The sequence below is a fragment of the Triturus cristatus genome, chromosome 6, assembly GCF_964204655.1.
Source record: "Triturus cristatus chromosome 6, aTriCri1.1, whole genome shotgun sequence".
Taxonomy (NCBI): domain Eukaryota; kingdom Metazoa; phylum Chordata; class Amphibia; order Caudata; family Salamandridae; genus Triturus; species Triturus cristatus.
The window spans coordinates 148813141-148833462 of NC_140589.1; the positions used below are offsets into that span (position 1 = coordinate 148813141).

Below are 20322 nucleotides of genomic sequence, written 5' to 3' on the forward strand. Positions count from 1 at the left end.
TGGTTAGCTCCTGTTTGTAGAAATCTAGGGATGTTGAGGCGCTACGAATTATTTGCACCGCCACTGATATGCCTATTGTTCTAGGAACAGCAAAGTATCTGGGGTGGGCATGGTCCATTAGACGGAGGGCAATTTCTATTAATGTAATATAACTGGGGTATCAAGTGATTTCTGTGTAAATGTACACCAAAGATTTTTATTGTTTATGTACGCACAACTGTTTTAAAAGTATGTATAAATAGGAAAAAATTTTAATGTGATGTATTTTAAATGTATGTTTGTGCTTTTATGAGTATATTCCTCGAATAAAGCTTTGAATACATATAACTAGCCCTACCTACCCTCTAATCCTTTGGGCTAAACCCCTCCTTTTTTGACAACTCCTACAGAAGAGGCATCCTGTCAAGAACAAACCCTAGTGAGTAAAAACAGCAGACCATTGTCTGATTCATCCGACTGTGAATCTGAACAAGAGCCCACCACAAATGAGTCTGTCTCGTCCAGCAGAGTTCCTACTCAGCCGACAAACTGTGTACAGGCTTTCCCCCGGAACGGCACCACGGGCAGAGTCAGCAGACAGCTACCTCCCATTCCAGTGTTGGGTGAAGCTCCCCCAGTCTTCACCAACAAAGTTGGAAGAAGGGTGTTACCCCCAGTAAAACTTTCTGACTACATCTGTGAATAACAATTTGTATTTTGGGAATTTCAGCATTGTTTGGTACTTCCCTCTCCAGCCTCATACTCCTTCCTTTCTCTCTCTTTCTCTCTCTCACTCTCTCTCTCCCTTTTCTTCTCCCACGGTCTATCTCTGTTCTTTCGGGGGAAGATGTGTTACGTCTATCAGTTGTGTCCCTGCGAGGACACCGTATTGCTCACTCCCTCATCAGCCGGCAACATCACCTTACAGTTGACAGCTGATGACCTGACGCGCAGCACATTCCTGAGCTCCATCACCAGAGCCTGTGTTGGTGCATTGTAGAAATAAAGAACTCGTTCTACTTCACTGTATAGCGTGAGTTCTTCACAGGATGTCTCCCAATTGTGACATAATAGGCTTCAACGTGTGCAGAATGCGGCAGCCTGGACACTGCTCAGGCTCCTGAGGCGATCCACAATCAGTATCGCATTAAACAAACTGCACTGGCTGCCAGTGAAACACAGAATTATCTTTAAGGCTCTCTGTTATTGTTACAAAGCGCTTTCCTGCCAAGGTCCTGTATTTCCGCTGGATATGGTTACTCTCTATGCTCCAAGCAGAACTTTGAGATCGGCTGTGGCTAAACTGGCCTCCACTCCCAGGGTGAGCGAAGCTTGAGTTGGTTGGTGGTTGTGCCTTCCGTCACTTGGCTCCCAACATTTGGAATTCACTACCAGTAGAACTTCAGCCAGTTCCTTCTGAATCGATATTCCGAAAAAAACTAAAAACCTTGCTTTTTGATTCCATTTAGGCTGCTCCTTTTGTGCTCAATTCTTTTCTGTACATAGCTTCCTAGCGCTGGGACACTTCATGTGAAGAAACCACGCGCTTTATAAATTACAATTATTTTCCATAAACGACTATTAATTTCGCGGGAAGGGTAGCAATGGTCTCTCTTGATTTTATGCAGACCAGCACCTTAGAACGACCCCACCTCCTGTTGGGACTGGACAGGGCCTCCTGCAGACCACGCCTAACGGTTCGCTTCATTGGACAACCAAAATGTAGCCCTGCCCAGTTTGAGCAAGGTTCTGCCTACCTCGTGCGCGGGGCGGAGCTTCGCCTTGTTCTTTCTGTCGGCTGGATTGGAGGGGCGGTCTCTACTCTCCCTTGTCACGGGACGCGCACGCCGCAGCGGCGACTATGCACGGACCTCCTCCTGCCATTGCCTCTGTGACGTAGGTAGACGACGAGCTACGGAGGAGGGAGGCGTGGCCTAGTAGCCTCAACATCTTCGCCCATTGGCGGCCTCTGGGTTTGCTATTGCCTGTGGCATGCTGGCTCCTGATTGGCTGGCCAGGCTTCTGTCGAGTCTTTGACACTGACAGCTGCGCACGCGCATGACTGAAGTAACCCACTGCTTGTTTCCACCAGCGGAAAAGGAGCAAAGCTTCTCCGGCCATGTAGACCTGAGGCAGTGGAGGTAGGTGATTATCCAGAACATCTAGGTTGTGTGCCTCGTGAACAGTTTGTCCTCTGCGTGGGAGCCCACTGCCGTTCAAGTTGCAACGACGCGGCGTGGTGCATCCATGCACATAGCATGTTAGTGTATGGCAATCCCGCAGCCGCTCGGAGTATACAGGCAGTGACTGACAGCTCACCTGTTCATGGAGGGCAGGCTGCTTGATGCTAGTTTCCTCCCTCTCGTGCATGGGGTGGATCATTTGGTGTGAGATCCACCACTTTATCTTATTATCGGATAATCGTGAGCTCACCTGTGGTTAGAGCAGGGCAGTGTGACTTACTCCGTTGTGTGCAGAACGGTGCAATGGGCTACGGGTGTCTGCACGCCTGTGCAAACAAGGGGGCAGTATGTGTCCTATCGCTTGTGCGCCGAGCTAGAAATGACTGTCAGACCATGTGTGCATAATAATGTTCAGGGTGTCATCTCACCTGTGCAAGGGAGGGACTTTGTATTTGCTTGTAAACACGTTTTAAAAGGTAATAAAGATATTGCAACAATTGACGTTTTGCCATGTACTTAGGAAAATACCATCGTGTGCAGAGACACCTGTGATGTGGCTGGGGAAACCTCACTCCTTTTCCTTTCAGTGTGTCACGATGTCTAGATGTGTGTTCTCCGCCCTCAGTGTTAACTATGTAAACTCAATTTCTGTGATTCCCGTGTTGTGCCACCCCACCGGTATTCCGCCCTGATCTTTGGGTTATTGCAACCAGATAGTTAACATAACACCAAAAAGCAGCCAGGACTATTGGCTTTGTCAATGGGTGTTAGCTTTTTAAGATAGATAAGTAATGATAATGAAATCTTTATAATAATATTGAAAATGTTTCAATTCTGAAATCTTGAGACTGTGACCTCTGGACAGGGTAGTGGTTTTCAGAGTGTCCCGGTCACTCCTGTTATGGTTACTCTGCGGTAGACATGCACACCATTTTTAACTCTACATCTTGTCCATCTGTATGTCTTAAAACCTCATCTCTTTCCTCTTCAGCATCTTCTTTTCGCTTTCTCCTGAGTGCACTTCCTCCCATCTCTTTCACTACCACCCAAACACACAATGAACCCAGCTTACCTGTAAAAACTGCACTTTATTTTGACTTGCAAAATATTAACAACTGTGTATCTCTTTCATACACATTTGCACAGAATCACAATTACGACTGGAATACGAACCATTGCTTTGAGAGAGACATTTGCAGGCCAACGATTGTGCAGTAAACAATGACTGTCATCTGCCCATTGGTGCACAGATAGATGACGCGGTCTCACTTTTGGTGGAAAGGACTTCGTTTTACTAAGTTCTGCTCTGAGATCAGAAATGTATGACCTAAAAAATAGGGATGCCAAAAATCACCCCAGCTGCGGACCCCGATTAGTAAAGATTTTCCCTTAGATTGCTGATTCAGATCCCAACTCCACTCTTACCTGTGTCCCATGTTTAGTGATTGTTTTTTTCCAAGAGGTGTATCTCAACTCTCCAGCCTCTTAGCTTCCTCCAGAACTTTAATACGAGGGAAGAATTTGATGACCATTGACATGCAATACATCTCTGTACGAATCCCGTGTGGAGCTGACAGAGCACTCCTCTCCTTCCTTGTGGTATACTTGCCTGAATGTGCCTGTAGCAATATGTCTCCGAAAAGCGACTGTATTAAACCCTGAGCACTGTTGAGCAGATTGGATGGACACTGGAAGGGCCCACTCAATCCCAGTGTTATAGAAGGCTGATGGTGTCCTTTTTACACATTACAAGGCCTGCTTTTATGGTACAGTGCAGAGTGCTGATCTCTCTTTTATGGAGAAAGAAGATGATCTCATCCTTCGGCATGAGGTCCTTCTAGAAACAGTAAATGCTCCAGCGCAAAGAGCGGTGAACAATGCCTTAAATCCTTGTGGGACGCAACTCCTTTCATTGGCATCCAGCCATCCACAAACCCCCCACTGGGGCAAGGAAATTAGGTCCACCCCAGATGTTTTAAAGTTATACATCCTTTGACTGGAGCTGTTTATAGTCTGTATTTGTGGTCAAGTGTATGACCAGCGATGAGGTTAAATGTTGTTTCCTGCTTATGATAGACATTATTTAAGTGATACAGTACCTAAACCACTTAGGTGTGAGCTGATTGAAGGCACTGACAGATTTAGCTAAGGATTTTTGGCACTTCTTTCTGTAGAACCAAATGGCAGTGACAGGTTGGTGGATCCTTTGTCAGCAGAATCAATCAATTAATAGCATTTTGTATAGCGCAGCACTGTTGCCTCCAGGGGTATCTGGGCGCTGAGTGTTCTGTGTCTCATTCAAAGAGCCAGGTCTTGAGCCTCTTTCTGAAGTCCGCCAGGGAGAGTGCTGTGAGGAGCAACTAGTTCCAGGTCTTGGCGGCAATGAAAGAGAAGGAGCGCCCTCACTGTGGCTGAGACGGATACAGGGGGTGTGAGCAAGGGCAAATGAGGAGGAGTGTAGGTGTCTTGAGGGTTGGTGGAAGTTCAGTCAATGGTTGATGTAGGCTGGTCCTTGATTGTGTAGAGCTTTGTAGGTGTGCATGAGGATCTTGTACTGACATCTCTTCTGGATGGGGACCCAGTGGAAGTTTTTGAGGTGGGGGTGATGTGGGTCCATTCAGGAAGGCCTAGACTGAGTCTGGCAGCGGCATTTTGTATGGTCTGGAGTCTTTTGAGAAGCTGTGTGGACATGCCAATATAGAGGGCGTTGCCTAAACTGAGGCAGCGGGTGACGAGGGCCTGAGTGATGGTCTTTCTGGTGTTGACTGGAATCCATTTGAAGATTCTGCGGAGCATGCAAAGGGTGTGGAAGCAGGAGGAGGTGACAGAGTTGACTTGTCTTTTCATGATCAGTTTCCTGTCGACTATGATGCCTGGGTTGCATGCATGGTCTGTTGGTGTGGGTATTGGTCCTCCAGTGGTAGCAGATTGGCACTCCAGACAGTTACAAGATTCTGTCATGTGGGAACTGAACCCAGAGGTTTTCAGGCACTTATGAAAACATGGGGCTGTGCGGAATGAACCGGTTTATGTCCCTTCTGGATCACAAGCTCCCAGCTAAAGGCTGAATCAATCAGTGGTAGCAATGGACTCATTTTTGCAGGAGTCGGAACAGGCTGCAGTTATGTATTTATGCTGTTTGTCATCTTTAAAAGGGCGACTGCTCAAATGTGGAGGCAGATGTGGTCCTCTTTGCCCCGATTTGGAGATCTCAAGTTTGGTATCGTGTTTTCTTGGCATTTTCTTGGGATTCTACAATTTATCTTTCCCACATTCAGTACCTTGCAATGGACTCACAGTGTTCCAGTCACCACCTGGTGATGGCAGGAACTCTCCTCTGTAAGGCATGGAAGATTACAGGGAAATATGTCTTTCCTTGGCTTATCAAGACAAACTGCGGAGTTGGCCAGGAAAGCAAGGGTCGATAGTACTGTTAAAAGATACAGATAATCTTGGAGAAGATCGAATGGTTGATGTTTGGATCGGAGTCTGGATCCAGAGGGTTTGACCTTGTCTACATACTGAATCTTGCATCAGAGTTGTACAGAGGGTCAGGTTTACAGGTTGGTAAAAACATTTAGGTTGGCGATTTCATCTATACATGTCTTGTTGGATGATTGCTACAGTGAGGGTACACTCCATGAAATGTAAATTGCTTTGGGATGTCTGTCTTTATGCTCCTCCATAGCCAAAATATTCCAGAATTTGGAACGTTAACAGTGTTATGAATGTGTTGATTTCATTAATATAGAACAAGTGTCAGAACAGGAAGGAACTGTCTGAGAAGTTGGCCATGTTATTGTGTCTAGCTTGGTCTAGAAAGGTAGCACCTATTCAAGTGCTGGATATCTCAGGTAGAATGTTAACCCAGGATGGAGTTACATATATTGGTAATAGGGCAAATGTAGTCTCCACCCATGTAATATCCTGTCCATCTTTCCGTAATCTTCCAAAACTATATGGAGTGCACTGTGTCAAGGTATATAAATGAATGCTGGAGGAGGTGAGCCCTCCCGTGGTCAACCAACTGCTGATATATACCAGGAAACATTATGAGGGGTTTTATTATTCTAGCACATTAGCAGCACTGGGTGATGCAGGAGGCCGCTATCCGTTTCCATGTTTGGGGCTCACTAAGCCAGGGGAGCACTGTCCTTTTAAGACTTCTAATCTAGGGCCCCATTGGGAAGATATTAGGAATGAAGCTGGTTGTTTGCCCATTCAACTTTTAGGCAGTTTTATTTCAAACCAGTTTTGGATGTGAGTTCTCTGGTGGTAAACAAGCTTTAAACCAGGACAATCCTCACCTCTAGCCCCACAAAAATTCCTAGCTATTGTAGGGTAAAGTTTCGATTCTGGTAAGGACATGGAGAAGAGGATTATCCCACCCGGCAGATACAAGGATTCTATTCTGGATGACCCACTCAATGTAGTTCGACTTTAGGTTCCAGTTTGACATGTAATAAGACTAATCATGTTATTTATAAGAAGGTAGAAGTAGTACTGCTTGATAATGCATGAAAATACTCTATTGTAAGTAAGAAGTCTAATATGGTTTGGCTCTTTCTTTGGACATTGCAGCAGAACAGAAGCGGGAGGAATGCCACTGAGTTCTGCTTGAGGGATGATGCCATGCGAAGAAAGAGAAAGATGAAAATATCTCAGAACCTTACATAGAGCAGAAATATTTATGATTGCATTTTTTTGGACTACATTGATGGGATGTTTTGAAAAAAAAATCCCCCAAATTTTCATGTGAAATGTAGTTGAAGTTATTTTTTATGACGCGTTTTCTTTGGCTACTGCTGGAATAAAGAGTGATAGGAGAATACATAATCCTCGTCTCTATGCCCTTAGTAGAAATGAAACTTTTTGTTACAATAGCTAGAATTATGTTTATTAACTCCATGAGCTTCTAATTATCCTTAGGTATCTTGTGTTGACATCTGAGAATTACATTTTAGAGCAACTGATCAAACTATGCCTATCGAGCATGGTGAATAATTACAGAAAGGTAGCATAAGAAATTAGTGAGTTACCAATTTAATGTATTAACAATTGAAAAGTAAGAATACTTCAATATTATACACACATAAGTCATTGAAACATACCATGTAGGGGGCACTTGGATGTCTTCGTGGTGTCATGTGTTGATCTTGGAGCTTTACCCATAGATGCTGCTTAGAATGCTAATGTTTCTTGGTAAAGCAGGAGTAGGAAGCTAGCTCTGAATACGATATTGACACTAGATGGTAATACCGTGTACAGAGTCCAGGGGTTCCCCAAAATTATAAAGGGCTCAATGCAAAACCCAAAGTGCTCTATTAGTGGTAGTGTGGGCAAGCAACCTTAGGCCTAACACAGCAGAGTTTAAGACCTTTATTGCACACACATGATCAATAATGGACGCACGACTCAAGAAAGAGAATCAGACCAATTCTATAAAGTTATACTTTGTAATTTATTTTAATACTCATGTCTTCGTAATAAGGTAAGTACATTTTAATTAATAATACTTTTCACTTTCAAAAATCGGCAACTTTCTCACACTGTCAAATATTATCCTATGGGGAAAACAATATTGCGGTTAAACAGTTAAGTTAAGTTAAATAACTTGCAAATTCAGTCTGTGGGGCCAAAAGTCAGCAGGGGTCAGGTAAGTACCAAACTTGCCCCACCAGCGGCACAGGGCGGCCGGGTGCAGAGGTCAAAATCGGAGTTTGACCCAATGCTTTCCAATGGGCATAGGGGTGCCTGGAACCACACTGCTTGCAGGTAAGTAGATTGGTTGCAGAGGCCAAGCTTTGGGGGTTAGGTTAAGCATGGGGGGTCACAAAGCACCAAACATAAACCGCCACGGCATAGGGTTGGCCGGGTCCAGGGTGCAAATTCGACGTTTGGCGCCCAATGCTTTTCAATGAGGATCTTCTCGACAGTAAAGAGGCTGCAGGCGTGGCAACGGAGGTTGCAGGAGGAAGACCAGCGACAGTAGAGGTAAGTTGGGATATAGGGGGTTGTAGGGGCTCTGTTGGTTCAGCTCCCCAAGGCCCAGGGGCTTCGGGTGCAGGGGTGCCTTTGGGTGTCAGAATCCTCTTACCGGACCTGGTCCCGTCAGGGGGGAGTCTTTGGATTCACACCTTTTAGGTGCTGTTGTGGAGGGCAGGAGAGGTCAGCCAACGCTTGACATGAGGTCAGGATCGCCGGGGAGACTTCACTGCACAGTTGAGCCACTCAGACTCGGGCCGTGGGCGTCGAGTACAGTGTGGCCTTGGAACATGGATCCGCCTGGATTCGGAGTCTTTAGAGTAGGTTTCTTCTGGACCGGTCTGCTGTACTCAGCAGATTGGAGTCTTTATTGAAGGCAACAGTCCTCCCAGGGGTTTTGGAGGTTGTTGTTGCAAGACTGGTTGCAGGGTTGTCGAAGCTGGAGACACGCCAGAAGGGCTGGGGCCAAGGCAGTTGTCTTCTGGCATCTGCTGCAGGGTGTCTTCTTTCTTCTTAGGTCGTTGCAGATCTGAGTGCCAGGTCCGGGGGAGCCACCTAAATACTACATTTAGGAGGCTTTTTAGGGCCAGTGGGTACCTTACCTGGGGTGACTACACCCTCTATTCTGCCACACTCCTGTGAAGGGGGCATAGGCCCAGCCCTGATTGGAGGGGTCCCCACATCTTCAAGATGGCGGGGACTGAAAAGTGTGCTCCACCCCATAGGCATAGGCCTAGCCCTGATTGGAGGGGTCACCACATCTTCAAGATGGCGGGGACTGAAAAGTGTGCTCCACCCCGCTTCTCCCCACTGTAAAGGTGGGGTTCGCAGAGGTGGGCACACCTTCTATCTTTTTGAATTGTTCCCGCCCAAGGTGGGGGTGTAAACCAGGGGCCTCAATTTGCTGCTAGCAGCAGAGGCTGCGTGCCGCATTACAAGGGTGTCAAGCCTTTGAGGCCTCCCCTCTTTGAGCACTGGCCCATCCTAGGAGAGGAGGCATGACACCTCTACCCAGGATGTGCATTGTTTCCGGTCCCAGAGAGCAGTGGCTCTCTACCCAGGCCCAGGGGTCCAGAAACATGTGTAGTGGTGGCTGGATGCCTACAGCCGGTCGGAGATCTCACCAGGGTTGGCAGGGATTCATTTAAAAAAAAAAAATTTAAATTTATTTTGTAAATATATATGCGGTACATAGGGTCAAAGATCTGAGTAAGTCATTACAACGTCCCCCCACCCCCTTCCCCAAAGACCAGCGACATAACCAGTGTGAATTGCAAGCAGTGAGAATTCAAAAAGAAAACAGTTTAACAGTACATTGGAATTTATCCCCACGAGAAATTATCTAATTAAGCAATCATTAGCTTTGCTGACATTAAATCGGATCCAGAAACCACAGCGAAAAAAGAGGAACTAGAAAAGAAAACAATAGTAAAACCTTCAGCGTGCCCTATGAGTTCATTTGGCTAAGCCACCTGGTTAAGGGCTCCCATATCTCTAATCCTTTTCTTTTAGTCCGCCTGCCTTTTTTGGCATACATGGCACTCTCTAATTTGCAGGTTGCTATCAACCAAGCCAACCATTGGGCAAACGTTGGGGGATTCAGATCTATCCAATGGGAAGCTATACAGATCCTGAGAATGGTCATTGCAACGAATATTAAAGCTCCCCATTCCTCCTATTAATCGTATCCTGTAAGCCCAGCAGGATGACGGCAGGGGTTAGTTGAATGTCCAGTGATTTAACTCTGCCCAGGAACTGCTGTACTTTATCCATTAGAGGTTCTAACTTTTGGCAGGTAGCGAACATATGCACCGAGTCTGCACTAAACTCTGAGCATATAGGGCACATTGTTCCTCTACCGGTTCCCCATTTAGTAATCCTGCTGGGAGTTATGTATAGGAAGAATCCTGTCTTATACAATTGTGCCTGTAGTTTGGCTGACAGCAGATTGCTCTGAGTGAAGCTTAGTGCGAGACGGAAAGTTTTACTAGGTACTTTCAGTTTCTGCCGCCATTTTTCATCTATCTTTCCCAGGTCATCGGGCATTTGATTGTTTAATATTGAATAAATGTATCCAATCCGTGGTGGAACTAACCCCTGCAGTTTATCGATAAAATCAAGCTTTGCAAAACCTGCCAGCCCTCCCGATTTGCGGGTCAAGAAGTCTTTGATGGCATGGTATGAACAAGTCTGATTAACATTCAGATTGTAATGGGCTTTAAGATCGTTAAAAGACCGAACGCCTTCGGGAGTCACCAAGTCACCCAACTTTAAAATACCGGATTTATACCACTTTTGGAGGGACGTCTTTCCGAAGATAATTGGTAGGTTAGTATTGTTGTTAATGGGTGTATAGTGGTTTAGTCTGCCCAATCCAAAGAGTCTGCGTATGTTGGCAAAGACCCTATACGCGTTTGTCAGAGTCTTAAATCTGACCCGCTTGTAATAGCCAAATTCTAGTTGCCTCCAAAGACAGCCTCGCACCGCCTCCCCAAGAAGTGATATATAGGGAGATGGAAGTTCCGTGGGGCTCACGTCAGGATGTTCATGTAATAGTTCAGAACATGTATTGCAGGACTGCGGCCCAATAGTACAATCTTAAATTAGGGTGCGCCCACCCTCCTCTATCTCTAGGGAGAGAGAGCAGTTTAAAAGCCCTCCTCGGCTGTGAGTATGCCCAGATGAATTGGGTGAAAATTTGTTCGAACTTTTGGAGCATGCTGTTGTTAAATTCTAAAGGGATTGCCCTAAAAAAATAAAGTAGTTTGGGGAAGAAAATCATTTAAAAAACATTACATCTCCCCACTATAGTACAGTGTAAGTTGTTGATTCTGTTAAGTGTTTTCTTGGTATCGGCGGCTAGCGGGATCAAATTTTCCTTTACTATTGAGTCTATATCGGTGACGATATTGACCCCTAAATATTTAGCTTTTTGGACTACTCTACTATCCACCCAGTTTATTTCTTCATTTAGAATGATCTGTGTTTTTATTTTATTAAGCGCATATCCAGATAGCTTCCCAAACTCTTGGGCCTCTTGTTCCAAGGCCTTGATGGCCAATTCGGGTTCCGGGGTCACCACTGCAAGGTCGTCGGCGTAAGCCATGATCTTAGTGTCCATACCAAACCTGCATACCGCAGAGATTTCCGAATTGAGTTTGATTTTTTTAATAAGGGGGTCAATATATATGGCGAAAAGCAGCGGGGAACAAGGGCACCCCTGTCTCGTCCCTCGTGAGATCTCTATTTGCTCCGTCATTTGCCCGTTGATTGAAATTCTGGCTGTGGGATTTTGATATAAGGCTTGAAGGGCTTGAATTATCCTAGGACCAAAGCACATCCGCCTCATGACGTCTCATAGGAATTGCCAGGAGACCCGATCAAAGGCTTTTTCAGCGTCAAGTAGAATTAATGCGCTCGGGTCTCCCGTCACCTTAGCGGCGTCAAATAGAGTAATGGTCCCGCGGATGTGTTCTGTGGTGCCCTTTTTGAGAATGAACCCGTGCTGCCATTTGGAAACAAGAGACTCAATGTTGGTAGATAGTCTGGATGCGATGATCTTAGAAAATATTTTGGAGTCGGTGTTTATAAGAGTTATTGGCCTGTAAGAAGACCTCTCTAATGGTGATTTGTCTTTTTTAGGAAATATTACAATTTTTGCTGTCGACCAAGAGGGAGGTGGAGGAGCCCTGTTGAAAATGGAAATTACCACTTCCGTAAAAAGATCCTTAATTTGTGGGGAGAAGATTTTATAAAACTCAGCTGGGATGCAATCCATACCAGCGGCTTTGCCATCCAGCAGGTTTGCGAGTGCAGTTGCAATCTCTTCCCAAGTTGGAGAATTGTCCATTTGATCATGGCTCTCCGTACTGAGTTCGGCCAATGATATTGTCTCAAAGTATTCAGCAATTTCTCTTTCTCTGATTACTGAGGGCCTAATATTTTCCTCTGTGTAGAGTTTTTTAAATAAAATTTGCAGAAAGCCTCCTGTATCCTATCCGGGTCATTGGTAATCTCTCCTGTGATAGTTTGAATTGAGGATATTACATTGGCAGTAGCCTGTTGTCTAGTAGAGATGGCTACCTCGATCTGTGCGGCTTCGATTTCTACTCCTAGCCGGGCGGCCTGTGTTAGTTTCTCTTCTGCTTTTTTCATTTTGTCTTGCAGACCAGACACCTGCGCTTTCTCTTTTTTGTTACTCCTAATGGAGAATTGCAGCATCTCACCCCTAATGCCTTTAAGGTGTCCCACACAACCATGGCTGACCCAATGTTTATAATCAAAAACTCTTGAATCCAGCCCTGCATGTGTTCCCGATATCTGTTGTCAAATAGGAGCACCTTTTCAAAACTCCAGCTTGAGCCTTCTCCTCTGTAACCCCACCCTCCGATATTTAAAATAAGTGGGTTGTGATTTGACATGAAACGGGGTGCGATGTCAATAGGTCAATCTTGGACCAGAGAGGTAGAGACCATAAAGTAGTCAAGTCTTGCCAGAGAGAGATGGGGAGCTGAGAAAAAAAGTAAAGCCGTCTTGTTTGGGTTTAAAGTCGGCCCATACATCCTTTCGTCCGGGAGTATTCATTAAGTTATACATAGCCTGAAAAACCTTTAGTTTCCTGCCTCTGTAATTCCATTGATCACTCATTTTCCAAGTGCTAGGCAAGTTAAGGTTTAAATCACCACAAATAATTATAGGGAGCGGCCAATGTGCTAATTCCCCACTTACCCAATCGATTATCCCCGGATCTTCTAGGTTGCTCCCGTAGATGGAGCATATAGTAAAGACAAAATTAGGGGGTAGAGAGCATCCTGCGATCACCCACCTCCGAAGGGAATCGGATTTTACTCTGTTAATTTTTATAGGAAGTTTTTTCTGTGCCATGATTCCAACACCTTTAACCCGTGCACCCTGAGAGGTTGCCCTGATGACTTTGTACCCCAGTGAATTCAGCAGATGTTTCTGTGCTCCTTCAATGTGCGTCTCCTAGAGGCAGACAATGTCGGCACCCAGTGAGCGTAACCCTGTACTACTTTTTGCCTTTTTGTGGCATCGTTTAGGCCACTAATGTTTACAGATACAATTCTTTGTTTATTCATCATACTCATTTTATAAGCTGGGTTGATTGACCTTGCCTGATGGCCATTCGAAACATTGAAGTGATTACTCCAGAGATATTTAGAAAACCTGTAAATAGCCCAACAAAGCTTTCAGCAGCAGACTTAAACATTGAAAAGATCATACTTTTAAATTCAACAAAGCAGTGCATTTTTCTTTTCCAGCGGCCACACAATCTTTTATACTTTATTTTCTCCCCTTTTTTTCCTATTATTTTTCATGCACTCTTATTTTGACTTTTCTGTTCTGTTTTTCTTTTTCTGTTTTCTGCCCCCCCCCCCCCACTTCCTGTCTCGGCTTCCTCCTTGCTCCCTGTTTCCTCTGTGTCAGCTATGCTAGTTTTCCCGTTACCCATTCCTGATTGCATAACACCCGTAGATTTAAAAGAAAACACCACCTTTTCTCCCACTGCGCAGCTTTTGCTCCCCCTTCCCTCCTTACCCCCCCCCCACCCCAAAAATGAGCAGTCAGGGATACCCTGAATGATGGTGAGCATGTGTGAGATCCAACCGCCAGGCCACGTAGATCCTAGCTGCAATTCGGTTTGTTTCTAAGGAGCTGGCCAACCTGCATACAATGTATGGAATGCCTTGCATTCATGGCCTTGCGACATAAACATAAATTAGTAAGTGAGTATGAATGTGAGAGAAAAAAAAATGTGAGATAGAGCAGAAGAGAGGAGATGAGAAATTGGCGTAACTTTGTGCTACAACCACTGCAAGGCTTGACATATTGGCCTAAATGATAGACCCGGCTCAGTTCGATCCTTTTTTTCCAGTAATATCCTTCAGATTTTCTCCAGCCTTGATTTCCGACAAGAAGACCCGAGTAGACCCGTCAAATATAACTTTCAGTCTGGTTGGGTTCATTAGGTACACCTGGGCGCCTTGCTGTTGAAAAGGAGATATCAGTTGACGGAGTCTCCATCTACGCTCTACGGTTGCATGGCAGAAGTCAGATTTAGCGAAAAAGTTTACTCCGTCAGCTTCTTTTTGGGAATTCAGCCTAGCCTGAACATAAACCATCTGCGGTAGGAGAAAGTTCCCAAAGAAGACTAAAAAGACCCTGGGTTTCTCGCCGCCAGAGCTACTGCCATCTCGCCTCTGCTTTAGGTTGAAGGGAAAGTGATGTGCCCTTTGAATCTCTTGGTCCCAGTTCCAAGTGGCCTGCTCGGGGAAAGCATCTCGAAGAAGTCTGACAATGTACTGTCTTGGGTCGTCACCTTCAACTCCTTCGGGGATCCCCAGAAGGCATAGATCATTCCGCCATTGCATATTTTCTTGTTCCTCCATTTTAGCCTTTAGGTCTGTTAGGCATTCCTCATGTGAGGCACCTTGGTCTTTTATATTGGCAACTACTGCCACCAAAGTCCTTCAACCATTGTGACCCAGTCTACGATATCTGTACAGATCTTGTTCAACTTCCTTATGCCCCTTTGGAGCTTTTTGGCAGCCCCTTTTAGCCGCACGGTTATCAGATCGAACTTCCTCTTGGAACTGCTTTATTGTGTTCAGCATGGAAGTTAAGGAAGGTTCTGTCAAATGTTCTGAAGTGGTCTTGGGGCTTTCCCCGTGATGAAAATTCGAGGACCCTCCCCCAAGGGGAAACAAATTTAAGGAGTCTGAGTAGTCCCATTTAAGATGACTACGCATTTTACTGTGTTATTTTATTTCTGCTGGATGGTTCCCGTGGTAGCCGAAGGATCAGATTCATTGTCGTTTGAGGCGCTGCCTTCACTAGTGCTGATTATTTTGTTTTCAGTACCAGACATAGAGCCGTCGGATACATTGTAAAAATATTCACCTGCGGTGTCTGAGGGGCCACGGGCCCAGGGTTCTCTTCTATATCTAGATTAGCTTCCTCGCCCCTGCCACCCTGGGGGTCTAATCCTGTTTCATCCACGACGGCAGCGGCAGCCGAGGCACAGACAAGAGGCTCTGGGACCAGAGCTGGAGACGTTGTAATTTCCGGTCTGAGATCGCCCAGAGCATTATTTTTCCCCAATGTTGGGGAAGCACGACTATCAGTGCAGTTGTTATCTCTCATTTGCCGGTCCGAAACCTTGAGCAGGTCCCTTAGTGTCTTAGCCCCCCTTGTCTGTGGCACGATAGGAGTGTTTGTCTGGGAAGCATCTATCTGCCCTAGGGCCCCTTCCACTTGGCTCGGTGTTGGTGGAATGTCGAGGTCAGTCACCAGTGGTGAATTCAGTTCCGAGGCTAGAGAGCGTGCCTTAACTATGGGGAAATGTTTGCAAATGCCTCTTTCAAGGCGCTGCCTCCCCAGGCTTCCACGCCGTCTTCTTTGCAGCCCCAGGATCCCGTTTACCATTAGGGAGGGGATCCATTTTTTCCGTGTCTCCTTGTGTCATGGCCATTTTCGTTTTGAGATTCTTCTGCCCCCGGGTGGCCATGCTCCACTCACTCTGTTGCCTTGGTTTCAGCTTCCGCGGTGCCAATTCTGTGGATTTCGCGAGTTCTATCCGCTCCGCAAATTCCGCTACCACCAAGTCAACCAGCGCTGTACAACCCCACGTGACCATCCGCCGCGATTGATACAGCCTCTGCAGTGCGGCAGGTCAGCCGAACCGTGACTCGGATAACAGACGTCCTGTTGCACGGCACCCGCTCTGATGCTCCGCGTACCTTGCTCTCGGACATCAGCGTTGTAGGTCAGTTAGCCGATTACCGATGCTTTCCAGCGTGCAGCGTGGCGATTGGGAAGGATGGTGCTCACACTAGCGCCATCTCGCTACTAGCGTCATCGCGCTACTAGCACCATCTCGCTGGTTGGTAGGGATTCAGGGGGGCACCTCTGAGGTGCCCTTTGGGTACATGGTACAATAAATCCCACACTGGCAGCGGTGTGGATTTATCGAAAGGAGTAGTTTGGTACCAAACACTCCGGCATTCAGTGAAGCCATGATGATGCTGTTGAACTCGAGTGGTCGAGTTCCAAGCCCATGTACTCTATATGCCTTCACTGACACCTACAATATCAGGAAATGGTGCCCAGTATTGTAGCATAGTGCACCCTGCCTTAGGGTTACGAGGGCTGTTCTAGGGTGACTTACCTTTGCTGCCAGGCAGGGTGCCATGTCGACTTTGTCATTTTCTCCTCACAGGGGCATGCATGCTGCAAGGGCAGTGGCATGGTCACAGTGAGGGGGTACCAAGGGACCCTCTACAGCTTCCAGGCCCTGGGTTGGGTACCATTTACTATGGACTTACAGGAGGCGGAAGTACCGGTTGGGAGGTTGTTTTAGGGAAGTGGCACTGGCACAGTGCACCTGGTTGGCAGGGACCCTGTGCACTACATTTGTAACCACATCAAAACCAGGCAAACAATGCAAAACAGGCACTTTTTCACAGCCGGATATATAGTAGTGGTGAGTAGCTGCACTATTTTTGAGGAATATAGGAAGGTAGGGCCGATCTCTGATCTAACCATGCCATTTTTATTTTCTATTATTTATTTCTTTCTATTTGGGTTTTATATAGCGCTGGCTATACCTGAGGGTGCTCTCATTATATAAGAGCTCTGATATTAGCCTTTCTGATGATGCCAGGTCTCATACTATGGTGGGGTTTGAATTCTAGCAATTTCCTTATTTTGCCCCCTTTCCACAGATTTACATACTGGGATCTCTAATTATGACATGATTTCATAAAGATAATATTGTATCCAAAAGATTCATGCAAAATAATTTTCTAAATATTTCCATATACTGTTGTTTTACTTTTATTCTCACGTGTTTTCACATGCACCGTTTAATGATCTCTCGCTAGCACAATGTGTTCACTCTGTACGTCTTTATCATTGCTGATGCTGGTTTAAAACTTTTGAAGTATTCTTTTGCTTCTGTTGAAAAATTGCATTTACAAAAAGCTGGGACTTCATGTTGTTGTTTCTTCCACCAATTGAGACATTATGGCTTTATACTATATTTACCCAGGTCTCAACTGGGTGTATGGGTTTCACTTTTGTTTATAATACTTTACCAGTTAAGCACATCTCCTTTCATCAAGCTGCGTCTTGGCTGTTTGGTCTTGACTGCAACTGTCCTATGGTAGTTGCTAATGATGCATGGTGGAGGGGGGAGATCAGCCACCCTTCTGCCCCATTTAGGATTTTGGTGGGACACTGTGCAAGCGGATTAAAACTATTGCCCTTTAAAGGCAAATTCCCCCAGATATATTATGAGCAGTCTCATACACCTTCAAAGCATAGCAGCACCACTGGGAGGGTAACTAACCCATGGGTTCCCGTCTATTGGTTCGGTCTGATATGCCTGATGATCCTTACCTAGCCCATATTTAATCTAGTGGTCTAGGATTTTTCCTTCTATAATATCAGCCGTCAGAGGGACTCTCACTAATCTCATTTGCCTTCGAGTCGAGCTTAAACATGTTAGTGTAGTTCACTTTGATTGGCCCCATATATTTTGTTGACTTACCTGCTTTATTCACTTTGTGTAGCCTCTTCTAGTACTTTTTAGATATTACTGGTTGAAAAAGGTTTGTTTGAACATGTTGAATGTCCTTTACCACTAATGATTATCAGTAAACTCAGTCGGAATTGCTCCAGTCACTGCTCTATTCTGTTTTCAGTACCTTTCAGGTGCCATGAGTCGGGTATCTGCTGCTATATTATGTTATAGGAGCTTATATAGCACTCTGTTGCACAGGACAAGATGTCCTAGTGCTGAGACTATAGACGTCAGAGGAGGCAAAGCAAAACTAGTTTAAGATAAAAGGTAAAATAACCACTTCTTTAGCTTGTTTTTGAGCTGCTGAAAACTGATTCATTACAAAGAGCCAGAGACAAGTCATTCCATTTCTTCTGTTCAAGACGAGTTGAAGGCCCGGCCTCCCCGTCTACAGCGATGTATGTGAGTGTTGAGAAGAAGATATGCAGAGGAGGACTGGAGAGGACTGGCCGAGAAATGGAACTGAATTTTGTCAGGAACAATATTTGGGACCACTCACTTAAAAGGGCTCTTTATTGATTGAAAGCCAGTGCAGACTATGCAAACTCAGCCTGGCGGCAGCACTCTGTGTCCATTAGAGTGAGGCAAGCACTGTTGTAGAGGATTGCCATCATTCTCTTAAGATGTGATAAGCATGTGGGTAATGAGTTTCCTCGCCTGCACAGGTAGAACGTTGACAACCTTGAAATGTAATTTTGGTGGATGTGCAATTCTTAGAAATGGAGACAATTGGCGTGTCATCAGCGTATTATTGACTACCTCCTGACTGCTGGATGGTCTTATTGTGCAGCTATAGCCCTACTTAAAGGAGCTACTGGTGTTATTGACTTATAACCCTGCACTGCATAGATAGATGTGTTTTATTGAGCTTATTCTGGCCATTGAGCTCAAAAATCAAATTTTTCCATGACATTTATTCCATATAATGTAATTTTTTTCAAACCCGTTGATTCCTCTAATTAGGGTCCATTATCATGTGATGTAATTTCCTGTGATTCCCTCACTTGTCCTGAAGTCACATGATGTGATTTCTGGGGATGTCATCATTTTGCCAATTGGTGGTTTTGAAACCTAAAAAGATAATAGCTTCTTCTGATCATCGTGTGATTTCAAAGGATAAAGGTGTAGACCCCTATATTCGAACTTTATTGCCCGTGGAGAAACTCCTAAATAGTTTTGCTTATCCCTAGAATCCTATTTCTCAAATAATTCAAAGGCCAGAAAAAGCTGATAGTATGGAGCAATTCTTTTACTGCTAGATTATTGTCAAGAAAATGTATTTGTAATGAACTGCTATATTTCTACGAAATAGGAAATGACTGCAGTTCACACTAAACACTATTCGTGAAATCACTCCCAAATATAACTTACTTTGAGTATCGCTGAGATTAGTGGAACTGTACTGTCAGGAGGACTGAGTTGGTGTTGCAGCAGAAAGATCGAAAAAAAGACTAGAAACACCGAATTCTAAGACACATTTGCAGGAGGAAAGGATGCTTAGATCCTGACCTGCTTCCTGATAGACACACCGCTTCTCGTGGAGTGTTCCATGTCCTTTTTTTCTCTTGGCTAATACTTATAGGGTTCTCTCCGCTTTAGTTTTTTGCTAATATCTATAGGGGCTGGGTCTTAATTGGTGATCTTGGGGCACTCTGACCCTGGCATTACAACAAACATTAATTGCACTGATCATGTATCAGTGTACTTTGGTCAGCAAAGAACCCAGCAGTACTTGTGTCTTGCATGTCTTTTGGTCACAACACGATGTAGCAAACAAAGCACTTCAGAAGTCGAATGTAAAATTCAGATACACAGCACAGTTAAAACATATGGATTCAGAAAGCAATCATAGAGAGGATAACTCCGCCGTCCACCGAAGAATATGTGCTTTGAAGTGTGAGGTGAAGCGTAGACGTTTAGTTTTAGTTAGTAGATTTATATACCGCGGCTTATCAGCCGTGAGGGTATCCGGGCGCTGTCCATGGGCACAGGAAAATTAAGTGATTTGGCCAGAATCGCAGGATGTTATGCCGAGACCCGAACCTGGATCCCCTGCTCCTGTGTCGGCAGCTCTGGCCACTAAGCCATATTTTCTCTCCTAGAAACATAGCAGTTTGTGTGGTAGTGTAATATATTGGAGACAATATGGCCCCAATAGGGAATTTATATGTCATACAGACTAATGGTCAGAGAGGTAGGGTTGTACCACTAGGGCCTGGTTGCAAAGCTGGGTTTTTAAAGTCAGTCCTGTACGGAAATCCATGTCCCCCTTTTAAACCAATTAAATATTAGTAGCTGGAATTAGGTCAACTTATCCAATTAATTCATTTGTGAATAATAACAACTGAAACAGGCTTGTCTAGAAGATATGTTGATGCCGCAACTCTATGTCCCTTTTGTGAGATTGGTTCCTAAGCATATACTGGTGCAGAAGCCTGATTTCCCCCCGCTCCCTTTTTTTTTTCTTTTTCTAACTTTATTTGGCCGGTGGGGCTTCTTCTTGGCCATCTTCTCTGGATGCCGTCGCTGTGGATTAGTGATGAAGCCTGAGCACAGTAGCTCTAGACAAGG

At 45.1% G+C, this 20322-nt stretch overlaps 1 protein-coding gene across 1 annotated transcript in view; it reads left to right on the forward strand.

The window, feature by feature from the left end:
- The first annotated feature begins 1753 nt into the window (after positions 1 to 1753).
- The window catches only part of CLIP4 (CAP-Gly domain containing linker protein family member 4), a 188161-nt gene continuing 169592 nt past the window's right edge, over positions 1754 to 20322 (forward strand). The window contains exon 1 of the mRNA XM_085609523.1: positions 1754 to 2120. The gene's annotated coding sequence lies outside the window, so the exon portion shown is untranslated. The remainder of the gene's footprint in view (positions 2121 to 20322) is intronic.